Raw genomic sequence first — 21145 nt, 5'->3', positions numbered from 1 at the left:
CCCCAAACCTGGACGCGGTTGCCCACGGACTTTTCAGGCCTGGTCTCAATTTCAGAGCGCTTGCAGTTTTTCTAACTTCCTATCTGGGCCATAAGTATTTTTTTAATATACAGTATTGGAATAAACAGCAATGACCACCCTTTCGTATCCTTCAACACTACAGTCTTCTAGCAAAATGAATACACATACGTGCGTGTATATTTTTGTATGTTTTATATTATTTTTACGTACCATGTCATGTTTTATTCTGCGCAACTTGACCTTATGTCTGATAAGCACAGGGATTTTGATGTTTCTATCTTGAACACTTTTTTCAATGTTTATACTATGGCCGCAAATCCAACTAGCAAACCGTCAAGGGAAGTTTAAGGGTGAGAAAGAATGAATAAGTAAGTCTAAACTTTAAAGTAAAACATTTTATCCCGTAGGAATAAGGTATGCACGCACATATTAAAAGAAACTGACTATGGTTAAGCATCCTGAGAGGTACAACTTTCAGAGAACAGCCTAAAAACAGAGAGACTTTCTTGTGGAGAGGTGAGGGAGGTCAAGGAGGAAGGGGGAAGTCTTCTCAAAGGTGGCTTAGAGACGAGCCCTTAAGGATGGCCCTAAAGCCTTTGCAGGAAAATCACCAGCCAAGAATTATGGCCAGGAGTCAGGGAAGAATTCACAGCGCCTTTTAGAGTGCCAAAGGGAAGACAGCGTAAATGTAAAAGGTAACCTTCAGTGGAACACCTCCAGGGGCCAGCGAAGATACTAGAATTTTGATGCTCACTGAAGGAATGTGAAGGAATCTGAAGCAGGCAAAATCGAATCTGGAAACCGTTTTAGAGGTGATGAGACTGAGGGGAGTCCTAGTGGCCAGTCAGAATGAACTGCCATAGCCTAAGAAAAATAACCTAGCCTAGAAGAAGAAACAGTTGCAAAGCGGAAGGTGGAAATTTACATAAGTAAATTGCTCTGCTGGGCAGAATCCACAGATCCAGCATGGCCGATGAGGGGGTTGGGGGGAGGTACGCAGGCAGCCCACAGCACTACAGGGCTTGAGGCAGGTACTGAGCGTGATTAAAAGCACAGCTAAAATTAATATCAATAAAGTCTTACAGTTCGCACACCCGCTTGTTTTCTGGAAATAAACAAATATGGGGAAGTGAGGGGATTTGATTCCCTAACTGTTGGCTGTTTAGGCTCAGGTGCTGTGCTCAGGCAGCCTTGAGAAAAGAACGTCGGACATCTAACACTCCACACAGCCACCCGGCAGCTGCAGCCATGTGCTTCTAAAACACAGCTTCTCAGGGTGCAGCCTCTAGCCAGAACTGTCTCAAACAGACAGCCTGCACCAGACCTCCCCTCGGAACCTTTCCCACTCAGGCCAGGTTGAAGGCATGTCCCCTGCTAGTGGTCTCTGAGAGAGACTGCTGTGACTGCTGCAGAAGGGACAATGTTGTGATCGGTGTGACTACAACCCCTCCTTTGCAGGAAGGTCATAGGTGACTAGTGCAAACACTCCTTTTCTGGCTTATACAAGGAGCAGGCTGCCCCGCCCACAAGGGCTGCGACACCCAGTGGTTCTTCCTTCACACTGTTTCAATTAAAGGCCCTTGAGTGATGTTGCCTCCGGTTTTTGTGATTAAATTTTAAGTTCGCATACAAAAACAATGGGTGCCATTGTGGCACTTTTCTCTGTCATACTCTGTTCCAAGTCACCTCCTTCCCCCACTATCTGCCCCCTGTCCCCACTAGTTAGATAACCTTCTCCTAGAATGTTGGTTTTAACCCTCTGATCCATCACCACCTCTCTACCCTCCTTTCAGATCTTTTCTAGTTCTATTACACACACACACACACACACACACACACACACACACGAATTGTCACAGTGATTAAAATCCTCATTCGTCTAACGTGGGTCTGACGCTGTTTTAAAGATGAAGATGAGAAGACCGGTCACCTTTAGGCTCAGATGCACTATCTGCATCTAAGGACAAAGGAAAAGACGAAAATAATGTATCATAAAGCTCTGTGACTCGTGGAGAGGAGAAACCTCTTCCAAAGTGACCTGAGGACACCCTGGCGGTGCAGACGTTAATAATTTACTTTCTTGTGTTTCATACAACAGAACAGTTCGAACTGTTTTTATGGTACCGGTGATGTTGTAACACCATCATCAGACCAGTAATCCAGAGTTCTAAAAATGGAACCGAATTTTGTGAGTGTAAGTGTAATGAACTTCCTTAATACTGTAAATAGTTTAGAACAGCATTTCGTATTTGAAATGGAGACGCCGGTGTCTAAGAGGGTGAGCTATTGTACTGTATTGGCAGAAGTGAGCGGGCAAGAAGGCAGTAATGTCTGCTCATTGATTTGCTGACAGAAAGGGGAGGGAGTCAGGGGAGAAAAAAAAGACAATACCGCCACTTGCAAATGGCATGGCAGCTCAGCAAACAGCAAACAGCTCTTGTGGAGAATTCTGCTTCTGCCTGAGAAAGTTCTACAGACTGTTCCTGCCATTCGGTCGAACTCACCTGATATTAGCCCAGTATCTCACATGAATGTCTGACTACAGATGCAACCGGTGTTGAGACATCTGAAATGTACACTCGCTTTTTGAATCTCAACTTAATGCTAGGGGTAAAAAAAAAACCTTATGTTTCACTTAAGGAAGTCCTAGAGAGAATCATGGTTCTACAACAATACCAACCAACCAGAGCTCCCAGGGACTAAACCACTACTCAAAGTGGACACATGGACAGACCCATGGCTCCAGCTGCATATGTAGCAGAGGATGGCCTTATTGGGCACCAAAGGAAGGAGAAGCCCTTGGTCCTGGCAAGGCTGGAGCCCCCAGTGTAGGGGAATGTCAAAGGGGGTGGAAAGGGGGGTGTTTGGGGAAGGGAACACCCTCATAGAAGAAGGGGAGAGGGATGGGATAGGGGGCATATGGACAGGAAATCGGGGAAGGGAATAACATTTGAAATGTAAATAAAAAATATCCAATAAAAAAAAAGAATCATGGTTCTTTTGAAATGTTATTCATACTGATCCCTGAAATATGGGCCACATGAATTTTCTGTGTGGCAAAGGAAGAGACATACAAAGGTGTTTGTGGTACCTTGAGGTACTGTGATTGCCTTTAAGTGGTGAACAGTATGGCTTGCCATTGGTGCTAATCAAACACTGGGCTGTAAGTCATTGTCACAAAAATACCAACTTCATGTGAATGCCAAACCGGATATTCTGATTTCTTTTTAATTTCAAAGTAGATCTGCTCTATCAAGAAGAATATTTGATGACAAAGACAGAATTTAAGGTTTTTAATGAAAAAGTAGAATTTGAAGCGATCTCTGCAGATCTCCTGAGTTGGAGAGCCTCCCAATACTTAAAAACTTCTTTGATGAGGCCAGTGTGATGTTATTCACAAATATACATATGTGTGCGTATCGTTATACCCATGATAAAGCATTAGAAAATCTACACTCGATTAACTCTATGTTCCAGATGAACAATGCAAGACATTACCAAAACTCAACTACGGGTAAAAGAGCTATTCCGTACAAGCCAGACCAATGGATTTAATGAATCAAAACAAAAGTTAGCTGGGATCTAGGAATGTAGCTAGCTCAGTGGGAGAGCACTTGCCCAGTGTGAAAAAGGCCTTTGGCTTCAGTTCCCAAAAACACTCACACAAAAAGTCCTGAAAGCGAAGTGATACATACTTGAAATACCAGTGCTCCTAGGAGGCAGAGGTGGGAAGACCTAGAGTCCAAGACTACATAGCCTGGACTACATAGTGAGATCTTGGCTAGCCTTAGGTACATAGTAATGTCTCAAAAAAGAAAAAAAAAAAGTTGATTGGAATGACTTAAATATCAATCAATTTTTCAACACCTTTACATTCGAGGACTCAAACTAAGTAAGATTCCTGGGTTAAAAGTGCTTGCTCTTCTTACAGAGGGTCCAGATTCAGTTCCCAGAACCCACAACTCACAATGCACGACTACCTGTTACTCCAATTCCAAGGGACTGAACATGCTCTTCTGGACTCCAAGGGCACCAGGCACACATGGTATACATACACACACACACACACACAAAACACTCATAAGTGTAAAATAAAAATAAATATTAAAAAAACAAATTGCACATTCAAAGACTCCTTTTGTGAAGTTGGGATGGTGTACACAGTCTCACTCCATAACAGAGACTGCCCTGGAAGTCACTCTATACCCTGAGATAAGTCCAAACTGGCTGCAGTTCTAGTGTCTCTGCCTCCCAACTACTCGGTTTAGAAGGATGGGCCACGTTTAACCTCACTTCCTTTCAGATACAGATAATGTGTATCTCTCAGCCGAGCCTTATATAAAGACATGAATGCCCGTGCGCCAGAATTTTAATTCTAAAAGGCTTCTAAGGATATCCTTTAATGTACCACCCTTAATTCAGCATCTAAAACTTGAAGGTTTTGGTTGGGGGGAGGGGTTTGTTGCTGTCCTTGCTTTTAATAGAGACTCACTCTGAATTTCTACAAATAAGGAAGTTGTGTGTGCCACATTAAAAACAGCAATTCCAGAAATGTTTGGGAACCAAAAAAGAAGCCAGTATAGGTCATGTACAAAATAGACGTCGCCAAAGAAAGAATTAAAAATGATAGCCACAAAATATAATCTATACTTTCATACTGATACTGTCCGTGGTGGTTGTGATCCCTCCTGGAAGTCCATACACACTGAATACTGTGTTAGGTTATTTACATTCTATCTAGTGTACATAAGGATGGGAAAAATGGTCAAAGACAGAAGTGACGTCAATAAAGTCAACGGTCAAAGACTAAAATGGCGGCTAACAAGGTCTTGCCAACCACAGCCTGTGCTAGCAGATAAAATACAAGCATTCTTAGCCATGGTCGGAAAGAACGTAACCCTGATGTCAACAACAAAATCTGAGCTTTCTGTTATCAGAGATATGTGGGTTTAATACAGACTTAATCACGATCAGCGGAACAATCACCTCCCCTCCCCCAAAACCGCGTCTGTTTACATTTTCAGTATACCATGAGTCAGAAACTGGAGACCACAGGCTCTAAGCTAAACCCAACCCTTTGTGCAAAATGCTACCTAAAAATAGTTTTTACACTTTTCTAATCATTCGTTTTAAGTGCCTGTTTAAGTACTTACATAATATCCTCCATCTTCTCTCTTGGCCCTTAAAACCTCGAATCTTTCTATTTGACCTACTGTGGAAAAAAAAATTCCACCCTCTGATTTAAGCAGAGGCGCTTAGAGGTTCTGTGCTATGACTATAAAACATGCAAACCCAATTCTAGCAATTTCCAGTGATATGACCTTGGGCAACTCCCTTCATCTTTGAGTATTTCGGTTTATGCTCCTAAAAATTGAGAAAAAATAGAATTTAAACCAAATTTTAAATGTCATATGAGATCATATCAAGTGCAGGTAATATACTGGACATATTCTAGAAACTGAACAAATATTAATTCTCGTGTCATTTCTATACTTATTGTGAGTTAAGAGTAAACCTCTGTATCTCTGTGTCTGAAGCTAGAGAAGGAGGAATAGATTACACACAGAATGACCTGTCAGTCATAACTTGTCTCTGCATAGCACACACATGCAAACACTTTCACATTTGTGTCACTAAACTGGCACTGAGAAGGAGCGGGATGCCATTTAAAATATTGTACTGTTGAATTAATACATTAAAAAACTTAGAATGAACGATTCCTGAAGATGTACCAATCAGTGATGAGTCAGCAAATCAGCAATGAGTCAGCAAATCAGCGATGAGTCAGCAAATCAGCGATGAGTCAGCAAATCAGCGCTTCTCTCAACATTCTTCCATCTTTCCTGTATCCCAACATCACATCAAATTCCAGCTCCTGAATCTCATTCTAGATTTTACAGGCCTGTCCCATTACCTGCAGTGCAACCTCTTTGTCCACCTACATCAACCAATAAAGTACAGAGTTCCAGAGAAACCCAACAAACAGAGTAGAGTCTGGGGTGGCGGGGAAAAGAAGGGATAACAAAAAAAAAAAAAAAAAGGAAGGATGAAAGCAAGGTTTTGGGTTTTGGTTTGGTTTTGTTGGGCTTTTGGATTTTGTTTAGTTTCATATGTCCAAAGTCTCAGAATCCTTGATCAATGACTCTTGGCCATTTCCCCAAGTTTCCAGACTTGTATGACTCTTACCAACGGGTGCTCTGTGTCTCATACCCTCTTCACACTGGTCTGGGGCTCCTAGAATAATTCCCCAGTTGATTTCAATAGTTCCCCCTCCCCCACAAAAAGGAATTCCCCATCTGTTGAAGCACCCTCATTTAAATTCCCTCATCCAATAATTCTAGTGTCATTTATACCATTCAGACTGCTGAGAGAGGAGGACTGTCATAACAAGAGAACTCAAAAGTAGACTTAGATGTACCTTGTGCGGTTCCTTAGCAGAGACTGGAGTTGTTTTAAATGCCTGGCCAACCTACGGTTGTATTTTAGGACAACTCCATGGCCCCAATCCATAGCAGCAGCATTACTGAAGGAAACGTGTGGACAAGGGTGGCAGGCATACTTGTTATTTGTAAATGGGACTCTGGCTCCCACACAGCTACAATGAGGTAAGAGTCTAAGTCAAGTGTATCGAATAAAGGCGAGCTAACAGAATCCCGAAACTGACAGCTAACAACAACGTACACATAAACAGATAATCAGAGTAACCAGACTGCAGAAATGCCCTAATTTTTAGACAGAGTCACATCTAGTTTCTTAGAAGGAAACGCAGTAGCCGAGGAGGACACCCGTGATCTTTAGTCAAGGGGAAGAAGGCATCCGTCGGGGAAATGCAAGCAGAAACAAGACCAACGCTTCAAGCTGAGTCTTTTTGATTTGTGCCAGTGTTCATTTATCAAACAGCATTTGTTTTAAAAACAAAACAAAACAAACAAAAGCCTTCTGCAGGAAACAAAAAGACAGCATCTGGACTATAACCAACTGAAACCAATCTAAATTCTATCGGTCACAAAAGCTCACGTAGTCATCGATTCACGCAGTAAGTGCTTAAGGAGCAGGCACAGCCATCGCGACACTCTTCCGGGTGGCGTGCTGGGCAGTGCTGGACAGAAATGCAGTCTGTGTGCTTGCATTCACGGCTTTACATTCACGGCCGAGACGGAGAACAACCAAACTGCTGCATAGCAACGAAGGGCAAGTGGTCCGACGTGCATCCGGTAAGGTGAAGAAAGCCAGAAGGGCCGCTTCAGGTGGGCAGGGAAGCCTTCCTACTGACTCCCACACAAAGCATGTTGACCCCTGAGACTTCTGGTTTGGTCTGGTTTTGTTGCTGTTGTTGTTGTTGTTGTTGTTGTTGTTTTTTAAATCTCACTCTTCCTGAACTTTAAACATTACCCACAAGCTCCTCTCTGACCTGAGTCAAGCCTCCAGGTGCTGAGGCTGACCTTCCCTCCAACTCCCAATCCCGTGCTGCCACAAGTGTGACTGACAGCTGTCTAACCTATGGGAGACAGCTCAAGTGGTATAGACAGGAAGAACTTAGTCCACTCTCTAGAACATATGTAAGGAAATGTCAAGTGCGGTAGCACACATACGTGTGCACACATACACGAATGCATGTACAGACCACACACAGAGAGACACACAAAGATGGACAGCACCAAGTAGAATAACCCAAGCCTGTGCTCAAGCTTCCATATGCACACACATGCATACCTCACACATATGTGCATGCACACACAAATATGTACATATAGGCATACAAAAGAAAGAAGGAAGGAAGGAAAGAAGAAAGAAAAAAAAGATGATCCAACTCATTTTTCCTCTTTGCACCAATATACCCATCAAACGACCATCTTCATGATCTATGGAGATGGCCTCGTTTTGATTTTTTTTTTTTTTTTGCAAGTACAAAACCCTGAGTGCAAATCCGTAGCACTTAAGCCCTGGCATTGGGAGGTTAAGACGGCGCATGCTGAAAGCTGTCAATAGCCAGCCCAGCAGAAATGGCAAGTTCTGATTCACTGAGAAACCCTGACTCAAGGCTGAATGAACGGCAGACATCAAAAGGAATATACCTAAAGTCCTACTCTGGCCTCTGCGTGTGCCTGCACGCACCTGCTCGTCCAAAATGCATTCACCGTACACACCCTACCTTTCCAGAAATTTCTAAACAACTTAAAGGCATGATGCTTTCTCTCCCTCGTTTCACCATAAGAAAGTTTTAATAGTTCCTTCTCCAAAGTGGCCCCTATCCACCCCTTTGTACTCGTTCAGCTGGACGACTCAGGAAATGGCTCAAAGGGCAAAAAGGCACTTACTGTCAAGCCCAAAGACATGAGTTCAGTCTCGGGACCCACATATAAAAGGAAAGAGCAGACCCTCAAAAGCTGTCTTCTGACCTTTACACATACACCATAGCACACACATGCCAACACTCTTACACACACATGCATACACACAATAAATAAAAATAAATAATTTAAAATTATTAATAATAATAGCAACTAGAGAGGATGTGGAGATGGGTGAGTGGTTAAATTGATTCCTGTGCAAGCATAAGGTTCTGAGTTCAGGTACCAGGCACACATGTAAAGCATCAGTGTATGGCATACAGGTCTAGGATCCCAGCATAGGAGGCAAAGACTCCTGGGGCTCTCTGACTAGCCAATCTAGCTGAATTGGTGTGCTCCAGGGTGAGTGAGTGAGCCCCACTGAACCGTCAATATATAAGGTAGAGAAGTGATTGATGAAGACACCCGTCCTCACAAATAAATGAGTAGACAGACAAAAGGAGCTGGAAGTTTTGGAAGGCAGATCTGCTCAGCTGCTGGACCCATTGCTAGATGAAACCAATCATCCCTAAGCCTGATTCCGCATCCTCAGAAAGGTGGGGCTATCAAACCAGCCATCGATTCTATGACAATCTGAACTGCCTACCATCCCAGCACCAGAGCATTCCTGTGTTGATGTCATATGCTCCAGGACTTCAAAAATAAGATGATAGTTGGAGACAGGCCTTTACAGATAAGATAAGGAAAAGTAAGGTCTAAAGGAGCTGTATTCCAATTAGCATCCAATTAGCGTAAACAGCGTCTTAAAAGGCACCAGTGATGTGCACAAAGAAAGGCCCTGTGCAGGAGCCATGTGCACAAATATGGAGAAGGATCCATGGCAAAGTGAGCGAAGAAGCCTCAGGACAAGTCAAACTTGCTGGGCCTAACTCTGGACTTCCTGTTCCCAGAACAGTGTGGGAATAATATGGGGTTTGGTTGGTTGGTTGGTTGTGTGTGTGTGTGTGTGTGTGTGTGTGTGTGTGTGTGTGTGTCTGTGTCTGTGTGTGTGTACATGTATGAGTGGACCTATACATGCAGGTATGAGTGGAGGCCAGAGTATCCGTTTTGAGTGTCATATCTCAGACACCATACACCTGGGTTTGTGTTGTGTTGTGTTGTGTTGTGTCGTGTTGTGCTGTGTTCTGTTGTACCGTGTTGAGAAAGGATCTTTCTTTGGCCTACAGCTCATAGAGTGGGCTAGGCTGGGCTGGCCATTAAGCCCCAGGGATCACTGTCCCTGCCTCCTCATGACAGGATTACATGACCCCCATGCCCAGCATTTTTTTAAACATGGATTCTGGAGATGAAACTCGGGTTATATAGCAAGCATTTTACCAACTGACCTTCTCTGGAACACTAAATTTCTGTTTGTTTGTTTGTTTGTTTGTTTGTTTGTTTGTTTGTTTGAACAGCTTAATCAGGGAATGCTTCACTGTAACTTTGGCAGCTAATTCTCAATTCCAGTATATTTCTCTCCTCATAACACACATTAGACAACAGCACATTGATTCTTGCTACAAGCTTTTATCCAAGCTAACATTCTCCCCTGTAATAGTTTTCAACCTTTGCCTGAAATCATAGGGTTTTCAAGAAAAGCAGACTTTGGTCCAAATCCCATCCAAAAACTTAATAACTACCTACTATTACTTGTGCCCCCTGGACAACTTTTCTCATCCTTAAAATGTGTATTTAACTATTTTTGGTCGGTGTATTGGTTAAATGAGGTAGTATATATGATATGTTTAGCACACCGACGATGGTAGTTGTCATTATTATTATTTTTCAAATCTGTGTTTGATACTTGATAGTTAAATATTCTGACATCTCTGGCTCGCCAGCCCAACTTGAAGGAAACCTACGAAAAAGGGGACAAGCTTGAAGTCAGGCTCAGAGCTTTGGCTCCATGGAAACGGTGGGAAGTTGGTGCGATGGGACATGGGGAAGCCATTCGGGACTTCTGAGCAAAGCGAGAGCATTAGAGGCAGCAGCTGTGTGCGTGTAGGCAAGTGGGACACTGTAGCAGTCAGAGTCGTGGCCTGGAGTGGGACCCACAGAGTTGGAAAGAAGATGCTCTACGGGGAAATGAATCACAAGTGCAATCCACAGGGCTGACAATGGACTGAACATCACAGCAGGGACAAGTAGGGCCACGGCAAGGCTGACAGTGTAGGGTACATCATGGGCAGAAATAAGGAAGGCAGGTGGAGAACAGGGGAGTGTGTTCCGCCTCTAGCCTGCATCTCACCTGTCCCCTGCCAAGGATCAGAGCAGTCACTGCCCCACCAATTTCAAGAAGGCATCTCACACCTACGCAGGATCCTTCACAAAAGGCTACTTACATTTTTAAAGAGAACCCGAATCCATAACTGGACCAGTAGGTATGATGGGGCCATACCTTAGAGGATGTGAAAGCAGGCTTTGGAACTGCTTTAATCCGGATTCTATCAGTCGGTCCAGCAGTTGAGCAGGAGAAATGTTTTCCAAAACTTTCAGTTCATATTTTGTCTCTCTAATCATTTATTTGTGTGGAGGGGGGGTCTTCTTCAATCACTTCCCTTATATACACACAGTTTGGGCTACCATAAACCTTGGAGCTTAGACAAACAAATGCAGCATATTGAAAGTGTCCCATGAATGTTGCCACCACATGGTACCTCCTGGGTTACAAGCCAACTGTAATCTGTCACCGTGCCCTAGATATTTAATTAGCCTTGCGTGTAAGAATCTCTCTTATCTTAACGCTGGGTTCTGTTCAACACCACAAGTAAACAAACAAAAATGTTCTCCTTGGTTGTTCAAGAACTATCAAACTTTGGCACAGCGATGACAAGGTTGGAAGACCCTGGTCCATCTGCCTCTGCGATCAAGTTTGATCTGACATGACACTAACGATTTCAAGAGTCAGTTCATCAGCCTGGCCCACAAAATTGGATCTTCAGATTCCTCTAACCCTTGTCTCCCACCTCATATTGAACCTTCTCTGCCCTTAGCAGTGGTCAAAAGCAAAAGGCCATTATAGCTTTCCCAAGAGCTCGCTGTTGACAGCTATTCCAACTAGATAGTGAGCCATTTTCAGTGTTTCTCACACTGTGGTGTCTGAGAAAGAAGAACTCATGGAGCACCTCTGTATTGTGAATGTGCAGGTGAGGAAATGGGGGTTAAAGAAAGGAGGTGGGGTGAAGTCAGAGACACCCAATTCCTACCCTCTGGGTTCTCTCCATTCACCTCCACACATAGGCCTAGCACTGCATCCATGAGTTGCCCTGTAGCTCTGACCCCGTTAAATCTCTGGGAAACCTCCCAGGATTTCTTTTGAAGTTGGTATTCTGGTGGCAAGGGGTCCAAATGTTTTAAAGGATCCCGGTGTATATGGAATCCAGCACATTACCCCAGTGGTTTTCATTGGTACAGTTGTTTCAAAAGTGTAGGGAGATGTTAAGGAAGCTTTTGGTCTCCGATCACTGTGGTGCTGAATGCAGACTCACTCAGTGCTATTCTCACTCACTCTATTCCCAACTCAGTTATCAATTGTTGACTTGCATTCACGATGCACATAACTATTTATTCACTCTCCCCAGCCAAACACTGCAAAATGAGTTATGAAGAAATAGGCAGGGCTGGCAAGACGGCTCTGTGAGCAAATGTGTTTGCCACCAAGCCTAATGACATTAGTTGGAGCCCCAGAACCCACATGGTAGGAGACCCCAGAGCCTACAGGGTGTACTCAGACACACACACACACACACACACTATATATATATATATATATAGTATATACCTACAACCATATGTGTGTATGTTATAAAAATTTAAATTAATAAATTAAATTTAATAAATATTTAATAAAATTAAATAAATAAAATTAAATAGATAAAAGAATAAAATGATCACGGCATAGGCACTTTGAAAACTAATATGTCAGAGCTTCAAAAAGTTATACACAGGCCCAGCAAAATGGCCCTGTAGGTAAATCACTTGCTTCAGTGAGTTCAAATGCCCAAAACTCACAGTGAAAGGGGAGAGAACTGTTCTCTGAAAGTGGTCATCTGGCTTCCACAGTAGCATGCACACACCCAGACAATAATAAACATTTAAATCAGCTTCAAAAGTTATATACGAAATTGCCGTATGATCTGGCAATTTGGTTTCTGGGTATCCAGCCAAAAGTACTTAAAGCAAGGACTTAAACAGATACTTGTCTACACAGGCTCATGGCATAAAGCTCACAACTCTGATGTCACGTATAATTTTAACTTAGTTTTTGAAGTATTTTGAAATATTTAAAGGTATACTGCAAGAAAACTTCTCTTGTGGAGGGAAAAATAGAGGTGACTCCTTCCTTGATGGCCAACACTTTTAAAATACTTGACAAAGTTGGAGACAGAAGATTGTGACAAAGAGACAAGCAACCAGAGAAAAGTTGTGAATGTCGCTTGAGTGAGCGCACAGACCATTTACAGTGGGGTATCCTGCTGTTGTTTTTGCACTTTTGCATACCCTATCGAGGGTTTCTAACACATTCCTTTCCTAAGCACCCCCTCATTTAACACTGCAGATGTTCTGCACGGGCATCCAAATGTCACGGCTGCTTGCAGGGCTCGTGGAGGCTGTGCATTGTAATAGCTTAAGATTTCTCCCTCAAAAAGGCCAAAAAGGTCACAAAAAGAAATGAGATTTGCCCTTTCGGAGTGATGTTACCACTTGGAAAAATGCACAAATTAAAGCACTGAACCCCTCTCCAGGGGTGCAAATTCAAGAAACCAAATTTAACCAAAATAATCAGAGGGATGGAGGAGAGTGGTTGTAAATTACTCCATACACTGTGTTTTGGCTATCCAAGTAGACTCGTTCATTTCCCCCCACTAAGTGACACCACTGAGCCTGTAGAAAACGCAGGCTAGAAAGAGTCTACAAGACGAGACGTTTCTGGAAAGTCTAAGAGACATTTCTACAAAAGGCCCGGAGAGCAGATATGTACATGTTCTTATACATTGCCTCATGGAGGCTACCCATGAAAACAGATCACCCAGTCTATTAGCTCACTCTGAAACATCAGAGATGGTGCAGACAGGCGAGTGGGTTTACCCGAGGCTCCCTCATAGACAGCAGCAGTGGGTGCTGTACTAGAGGGAAACGAAATGTTCTCCCAACGGTTATCTTTCCAACATGGAGGAAAAGGTCCTGAGAGGGGCAAAAGGAGATTGGTGACAGGATACCTCTTCCTATAATCTCTGTTACTGTTTCCAAAAAAGGACATAGAAAGTAAACGGCCAGCTCTTATCAAATCCTGAGGCTCCACTCTGAGGTATAAAGCACTTCCCTGTGGTCGCCTTCACATGTGAATTATCATGCCGGTTAGCAAGCAGAACTACATCAGTTAACTACGAGCGGAGAGTAGGTGGTAGCCACGACTCAACCAAGAAGTAGAAGAGTCCTTGGGAAAAAGCTGCCCGGTCCCATTGGCACATTTATGTAAATGGCCTCTCCCACTGGCACATTCGTGTGACTGGCCTGGTGGCAAATCTAGGTTCTACCATTTAATTCTATCTGGGGGACTCTGAACCGCTCAGTTCTCCTGGGTCCATGAAATCTGAGTACACCGTCCTCCAAATGGTAATAGGAGGGAAAGCTGGGCTCTTGCAAGTTCAGTTCCCTAAGACAAGTGTTTATGAATGTTAATTTCAAGTCCAGTATTTGCTGCATGACATACTTGGGGGCCTCACAGCTCCAAACGGAAGGAACAGAAAGTGCTTTGATCAGAAACCACAGATGTGAGCTCAAATGAGTTTCTTCACCCATTCAGACATGATGCTCTCTGAGCCGGTGAAAGATTTCATAATCCTGAAACTGTCAGTCAGCTGAGGGCTGGAATCCCCTCTTAGATGTGTTCGTGGCCTCCTCTCATGAAAACAATGGAAATTCAATATATTTATTTTGTAAAAAACCCCAACCCACCAAAAATTTTAGTTCATAAATCACAATTATCTGCTTGTAAGTAAACTCCAAAATTCAGTTAAATTAAGAGCTATGCAAACCTTAGAATTCTCTGAATAAAACACCCATTTCCCATACTGATGATACCACCCAAGACAGAAGTAATGCTTGGATGCCACTAAGAAACATTCCCCCGCTCACCCTCTGGACTTCAGCATCAAGCCACAATCAAACGTGAAGTTCAGCATGGGCCTCAGGATCTTCTTGGTAAGCTGAAGGCAAGAGACCAAGAGGCCACAGATCAGTGTCAGTCAGTAACCAAAAGGAAACAGTCTTCGGGAGTGATTTGTAGGTGATCTCTGAACAATCAGAGAGCCTTCCTGGAGATCATCTTCCAAGGAGACTGAAGCTCTTAGGAAAGTTACTTTCTGGGTTCTGAGAACGGGATCTTTTTCAGGACAAAGAAAAAAGGGGCAGGTTTGTCCCCCCTTCCTTCCTTCATAAGCCAAAATGGTCAGTATCTTAATAGCAGTTATGCTGGCCCTGGCCCTACCTGTAACCTAGGCAGAACGTCACCAAGTACACAATCACAGTCTGTGTTGTGCACTGACTTCCTACAGGGACTCATCTTAGATTGACTTCTGTCCCTTCAAGGCTTGTCACCTGTACCCTGCCCAGCTGTGTCTTTAAACTGAAAAGCGTTAGAGAGATGCTGGAGGGAATAGAAATCACATTGTATTATTCTCAAGCCAAATTAAAAAAAAGTTTATGTGACATGCTGCTTAAGCTTTCTGTACCAGGGATAACTACAGTAGTGAATGGGCCTGGGATGCTTTTCCTTTTTGTTATCCAAACAATCTATTGTCCAACAGTGGTTCTCAACTCTCCCAATGCTGTGACCCTTTAATACCCTTCCTCATGTGTGATCACCCTGAACTATAAAATTGCTTCTGTTGCTACTCCATAACTGTAATTTTGTCACTGTTATGAATCATAATGTAAATATCTGATATGCTAGATATCTGATATGTGACCCCTGTGATAGGGTCGTCCAACCTCTCCAAAGGAGTTGCCACCCACAGGTTGGGAACCATTGAATTAAGAGAAACAAACAAACAAACAACAACAACAACAAAAAATTCCACCCAACTAGGTACTTATTTTTTAGAGACCAGATTCAAATTAAGAGTATATTGCCAAGTGTTTAAAATTTACATAGTAAATGCCACATCCTCTTTGGGCCAGCCCCTTTGCCTGATACAGTCAGTTCACTAAGGCCTGCATAGAGATCTTCTAATCCATCTAGAAACATGCTTTCACGTGGACAAATCTTTTAAACATTTCAGGTTATGAACCTGTAGGTTCTGTCAAGCCATCAGACCAACAGTTTCCCTCATTCATAAAATGGCCATTCATAAATTTTAGTTTTATAGAGGTAATGTGAGAATTATCTAGGGTATGCTACAAAACATATCAGTCTACTCAAGATATATTTCCCCATAAAGATGCCGTTTCATAAAGCCAAGTGTGGCCACACATGCCTTTAATTCCAGCACTCAGGAGGCAGAAGCAGGAGGGTATATGAGTTCAGAGCCAGCCTGATCTACAGAGTGAGTTCCAGGACAGCCAAGGTTACATAGAGAAACCTTGACTCACAAAAAAAAAAAAAAACAACAACAACAACAAAACACACACACACACACACACACACACACACACACACACACCACAAAACAAAAAATATAGTTGCCTGTTTACCTTTATGAGAAAGTATACCTTTAAACCCACCCACCAAACGTCCTGGGAAATTACCTTAGGGTACCACCATTTTCATCACCAGCTTAAGATAAATTCATACATTAGATATTCAAAGTCACCACTGTCCCCACAATATTTTGCCACAAAGCAAACGTTACTACTTTATAAACAGCAGACATCTAGCTCCCAAGGAAGGAACAGGTGAAAGGAACCGGTTGAGGACAGCTTAGTTCTTTAGATAGCTTTTCATATTGAATATCAAATAATAAAAGTATACCTTTGTATTTGAAGATTCAAGTCACACAAATACGTAAAAGCAAATCAACTGTTTCCAGCTGTAAGCAGCGATAATGCCCCCAAGTACGTGAGAGCATCAGAAGACTGATGGGTTTCCTTTTGAGGTTACATGATAAAGAACAGTTAAGCAGCCTTTCTCTAGAGCTCGCCGTCTGACCTCGTGGCAAGAGGAGGCCAGTCCTTGGCCCTGGCCTCCTTTATAGTGCTGGCTTTCTTCTTGCCAGCTAAGTGGGCAGAGGGGGGCGGGGAAGCCCAGCACGCCTAAAATACACCCTATGCTCATCCTCGGGTTCGATCGGGGGGTGCGTGGGCACCGAGAAGGGCCGGAGGAGGCGAGGCGGGCAGTGAGGACTAAGTTTGTGGACTTTTTCCACACGCTGGAAATTCCCAGGCCAAAAAGATACCGACCGGAGTCCCGGACATTCCCCGCGAGGGCGATCCCCAAGACCCGGACTGGAACCGCACGGAGGACTGAAGCCCCACAAAGCTGTTTTTAGGACGCCTGCCCCAGTGTCCCGGGAATCTAGGGGATTAGGCTTCCTGGTTAGAGTCGCCTCCACGAATTTTGTGTTTTCACTGTGGCTTCCTAGACGTGCAAACGGAACGGTCTGGAGGATTACTTCCCCCAGTTGAGTTTGGCGAGCATGGCAGTCAGAAAGCGGCATCTCTGTTGTGTGTTCCTAATTTGTACCATAAATGATGCAGGGCTCATTAGCTGGATGTCCGCTGGCACAGGTGATGGGGAAGCGGTCCTAACTGCTGGCGAGCCATTGCACAACACTGAAGGGGTTTCTCCTGACAGCATCCAGTTTCGCTGCTCAGTTTTGGAACCCTCATTACAGTGATTTCAAAACCGTTTTCTTCTTTTCTTTCATCATCTCCAGGCATTCGTTGTTACAGTCTAGTTTTGTGATTACGTAGGAAACATCCCCCCTGTCCTATTGGGGCAGCAAGAATGTTAAGTTCGTCTACATCATCAGTTCAGATCCCTAAAGCTCAAGAGACCTGACTACCCCTCGTTTGATTAAAAATAAATAATAAAAAGAAAATTCTGTATGGGTGTAATGCATCTCGGTTAGCATATTTTAAAAGGTAAAATGAGCTTCTGCCAGTTCTTTCTCAGAGAAGCCCACAAAAATCCGTATTTAAAATGCCATTTTGGCAGTGGCAGTGGGTGGGGGGCACTTTTAATCTTCATTGTGTGAGGAATGACAAGAATAATAAATTCATATGTTGAACCAAAATTTCCTTTATACAAAGTACTAAAATACAATTGCATTTCTCAAATGAAGGGATCAGTATACAGTTGTAGTCATTAAGTAACCTAAGTTAAATGCTATACATTAAAGAGAAACATCAATGAGGCAAATGTATGAATGAAGACACTCCTGAACTCCCCCATTTCCTCGAGCATCAAAAACCACCAATCTTTTAGTCCTTTTCTTGTACATTATTCTGTATCCACATTCTCTGCATCTGATTGGATCTCCGGATTTTATTTCATTTTCGGTGCTTTGGTGGTTGAGCATCTTTCTGGGTGTCCATTGTTAGTGCCTCCGCAGCTCAAAGTAGCGTCCCTTCTCTGAGAACGCAAAAGCGCCTTCCTTCTGCTAAAATGCCATTTAAGAAAAAATATTATAAAATTGTAAAGGTAAGTGCATTTGAAAGAATGGGTTAAAAACTCAACTGATGATGCACATTTTTGGCTCCCCTAGTTTCTATGTCTTAAACTTCTACCTCAACCGCTCTCTGGTCCTCCACCACCGGCCATCTACCCCAGGATTCCCAGGTGCCCCCAGCACTCGGGTACTACCCACCTGCTTTGAAAGAAACAGCAATCCAAAACCGTGTTTATTGCCCGCCCATGTCGCAGCTGTCCTGAGTGCACTAAACCTGAACTGTAGAATAGCCCTAAATCTTCCCCAGCTGTGGAGGAGACCGGTCCCTCGCGGGTCTCTTTCCCTGTCCCTCTCTGTGAGTGTCATTCTCTTCATCTGAGTCCAGAAACACAGGACTCACTTCGTTTTGTTTTTGACAGAAGCAATTTCCCCTCCCTCCTCTCCTCCTCGGCCCCTCACCCTCACCCCACCCACTCCTCCTCAATTTCTCTTCAGAAAAGGGCAGGTCCCGCATGGATTTCAACCAGTCATGGCTTCTCAAGCTGCAGTAACACTGGGCACCTCTCCTACTGACGCTGGAGGGGGCAACCCAGTAGGAGGAAAGGGCCCCAAAAGCAGGTAACAGAGTCACAGACAGCTCTTGCACCCACTGCTAGGGGTCCCACATGAAGGCCAAGCTACACAACTGTAACATATATGCAGAGAATTAGTGCCATGCAGGCTCCCAGGTTGTCGGTTCAATCCAGGAGACTCACTTTTTCTTGTATCACATGAACATGTAAAGGCTTACCATATTTGTTCTTGCCAAGGACTCTGATTTCTCAATCTGAAACTTATCTCTAGTCAGGAAAATCTGTCAAGTGGCGCATACACACACACACACACACACACACACACACACACACATATATTCATTCGTATATATATAAAATCATATATATGTATATATATGATCGTATATATGGCATTTTTTTCTGAATGTTAAATGGATCACATACATTGGAAACATGAAGTCTGTTCTATATATGCTAAATTATTTTTAAGTTCATGTATACATGTGAAGTGTATGTGCAAGTGAGTGCTGGTGTCCACAGAGGCCAGTGGAGAGGGACTAGACATCCTGGAGCTAGAACCACAGGCATCTGTGAGGCTCCTGGCAGCAATGCTGAGAACTACACGTTGGACCCTCTCCAAGAGCAGCACACACTCTTAACTGCTAAGCCGTTTCTCCAACTCCCAGAAAGGTTGTTTTTAATAGGATAACATGTAGGGAGTATAATTCCCACAGAATGTTCTTATTATGGGCTTTTCCTGTCACAATGCAATAGGAAATCAATCATTGCAGCTCAGTAACATATACATTATTATATATTATAATAATATATATATAATGTGTCATGTCGTGCTGAGAATTGAACCCCTCTGCAAGAGCAGCAACTTCTCCTAACTGCTGTCCCATTTCTCCAGCCCTACACATTCATATTTCATTTCAACAAAAATGTGTATAAGCCAATTTTAATATTTTGCTGCAAGCCCAAACATCCAACCATAATGAACAATTGATATAGTAAAAATGTTACTAGATATACAATTTTAGGCAGACCATTATAATTACTAAGGCTATTTAACATATAAAAATATTTAGACTGTAAGTTAAATTTTTTAAAGGCCCAAATTGCATGTCCTCTGTGATTCTAACCCCATCAATTTGGGTGCTAGGACTAATTATATTAGAATCTGTGGGTGCTCAACTCCATTATAGAAAAATGGCATATTATTTGTGTATAATAAGCAACCCTCCCATATACCTTAAATCATTTCTAAGCTACTTACCATACTTGATAATATGGAAATGTTAGTAACTAGATGTTACACTTTATTATTACATAGAGAGTGACATAAAACGTCTGTACACGTTTAGTACAGATGCGATATTTTCCCAAATGTTTTTTATCTGAAGTTGGCTGAAGCCAGTGATATGGAACCTAGAGATAAAAAGGATTGATTGTATATGGTTAAAAGAAAACCAGAAAGAAAGCCTATCAAAATTCTACTGTTCATTGTACTTGGCTACTTAAACCTGTGTAGCTTTTTAAAATTATGACTCCCTTTTATTATGAGAAATATGTATTTAAACATTTTTATCTGACATGCTGACATTCACAAGTATATGGGACTAACTCACCTACATTTTTCATAAGGTTGAGAGGTCCTTATCTGAAGTTCATGAGATCAGAACTGTTAAATTTTAATTATTTTAGATTTGGGAATACTTGTGTGTATATAAATATAAATAAATATATATGGTGTGTATATGTATTCACATACACATATTATGTATATCTCATTAATACATAACAAGCCTAAGTAAGGAAATGTATACCTTACATATATAACCTGAAGAAAATTCTATATAGCATTTAGTATGTCTGGCTTCTAAAATTATTTTTATGATTTTTTTTATCCTTATTGTATGCATTTGGGTGTTTTGCTTTGTTTTGGAGACAGTGTCTCACCAAGTAACTCTTGGTTAGTATAGAACTACATAAACAAGGCTGGCCTTAAGTCCTCAGAGATCTGCCTGCCTCTAACTCCCAAGTCCCGGGATTAAAAGCATATGCTACACCTGACTTTTTATTCTGTGTGTGTGTGTGTGTGTGTGTGTGTGTGTGTGTGTGTGTGTGTGTGTGTGTGTGTGTGTGTGCATGTGTGTGTGAGCGTGAGTGAATGCCACATGAGAGCAGGTACATTGTATGGATTCATCTGGAGTGTTAGTTACTGGTGGTTTGTAAGTCACTTGGCTTAGGGACTGGGACTCAGACTTAGTCCTCTGTAAAGTCGGCAAGCACTCTGAACTCTGAGCCATCTCCTGACCTCACAGCTGTCGTTTGAGCTCATCATCAGGTGAAACTTTTCTACTTCTGATGTCAAGTATTCAAAAAGCTTTAGATTTGGGAGGATTTTGTGTTGCAGTAAATCTGCAACCCAAATATGCCCATGCAATGAAAACACAACTCAATTAATATGAATACAAGCTGCGCTCCTACATTGGGCAGATCTACCACTGCACTACTCCCCAGCTATGAGGTCCCTCATAACTTGCCCTTTCTCCAGGCCTCATGATTCTGTTTTCCTTTTCGTGTCCCATTTTCCTTCCACCTCCTCCTCCCCTTCAGTCTTCCT

General features: G+C 42.7%; 1 protein-coding gene across 2 annotated transcripts in view; it reads right to left on the bottom strand.

Moving 5' to 3' along the window:
* Nfkbiz (NFKB inhibitor zeta) overlaps positions 1-16720 on the bottom strand; it is a 28048-nt gene extending 11328 nt beyond the window's left edge. Inside the window, exons 1-2 of one of the 2 annotated variants that reach the window (XM_039088370.2) lie at positions 16324-16720; positions 14490-14560 (exon numbers count right to left, since the gene is read on the bottom strand). The gene's annotated coding sequence lies outside the window, so the exon portion shown is untranslated. The remainder of the gene's footprint in view (positions 1-14489; positions 14561-16323) is intronic. The other variant, NM_001401430.1, reaches the window with a different exon arrangement.
* Positions 16721-21145: the final 4425 nt, after the last annotated feature.

The sequence above is a fragment of the Rattus norvegicus genome, chromosome 11 (assembly GCF_036323735.1).
Source record: "Rattus norvegicus strain BN/NHsdMcwi chromosome 11, GRCr8, whole genome shotgun sequence".
Classification (NCBI taxonomy): domain Eukaryota; kingdom Metazoa; phylum Chordata; class Mammalia; order Rodentia; family Muridae; genus Rattus; species Rattus norvegicus.
The sequence above is the reverse complement of the archived record's forward strand: the minus strand, read 5'-3'. Positions and strand labels throughout refer to the sequence as shown.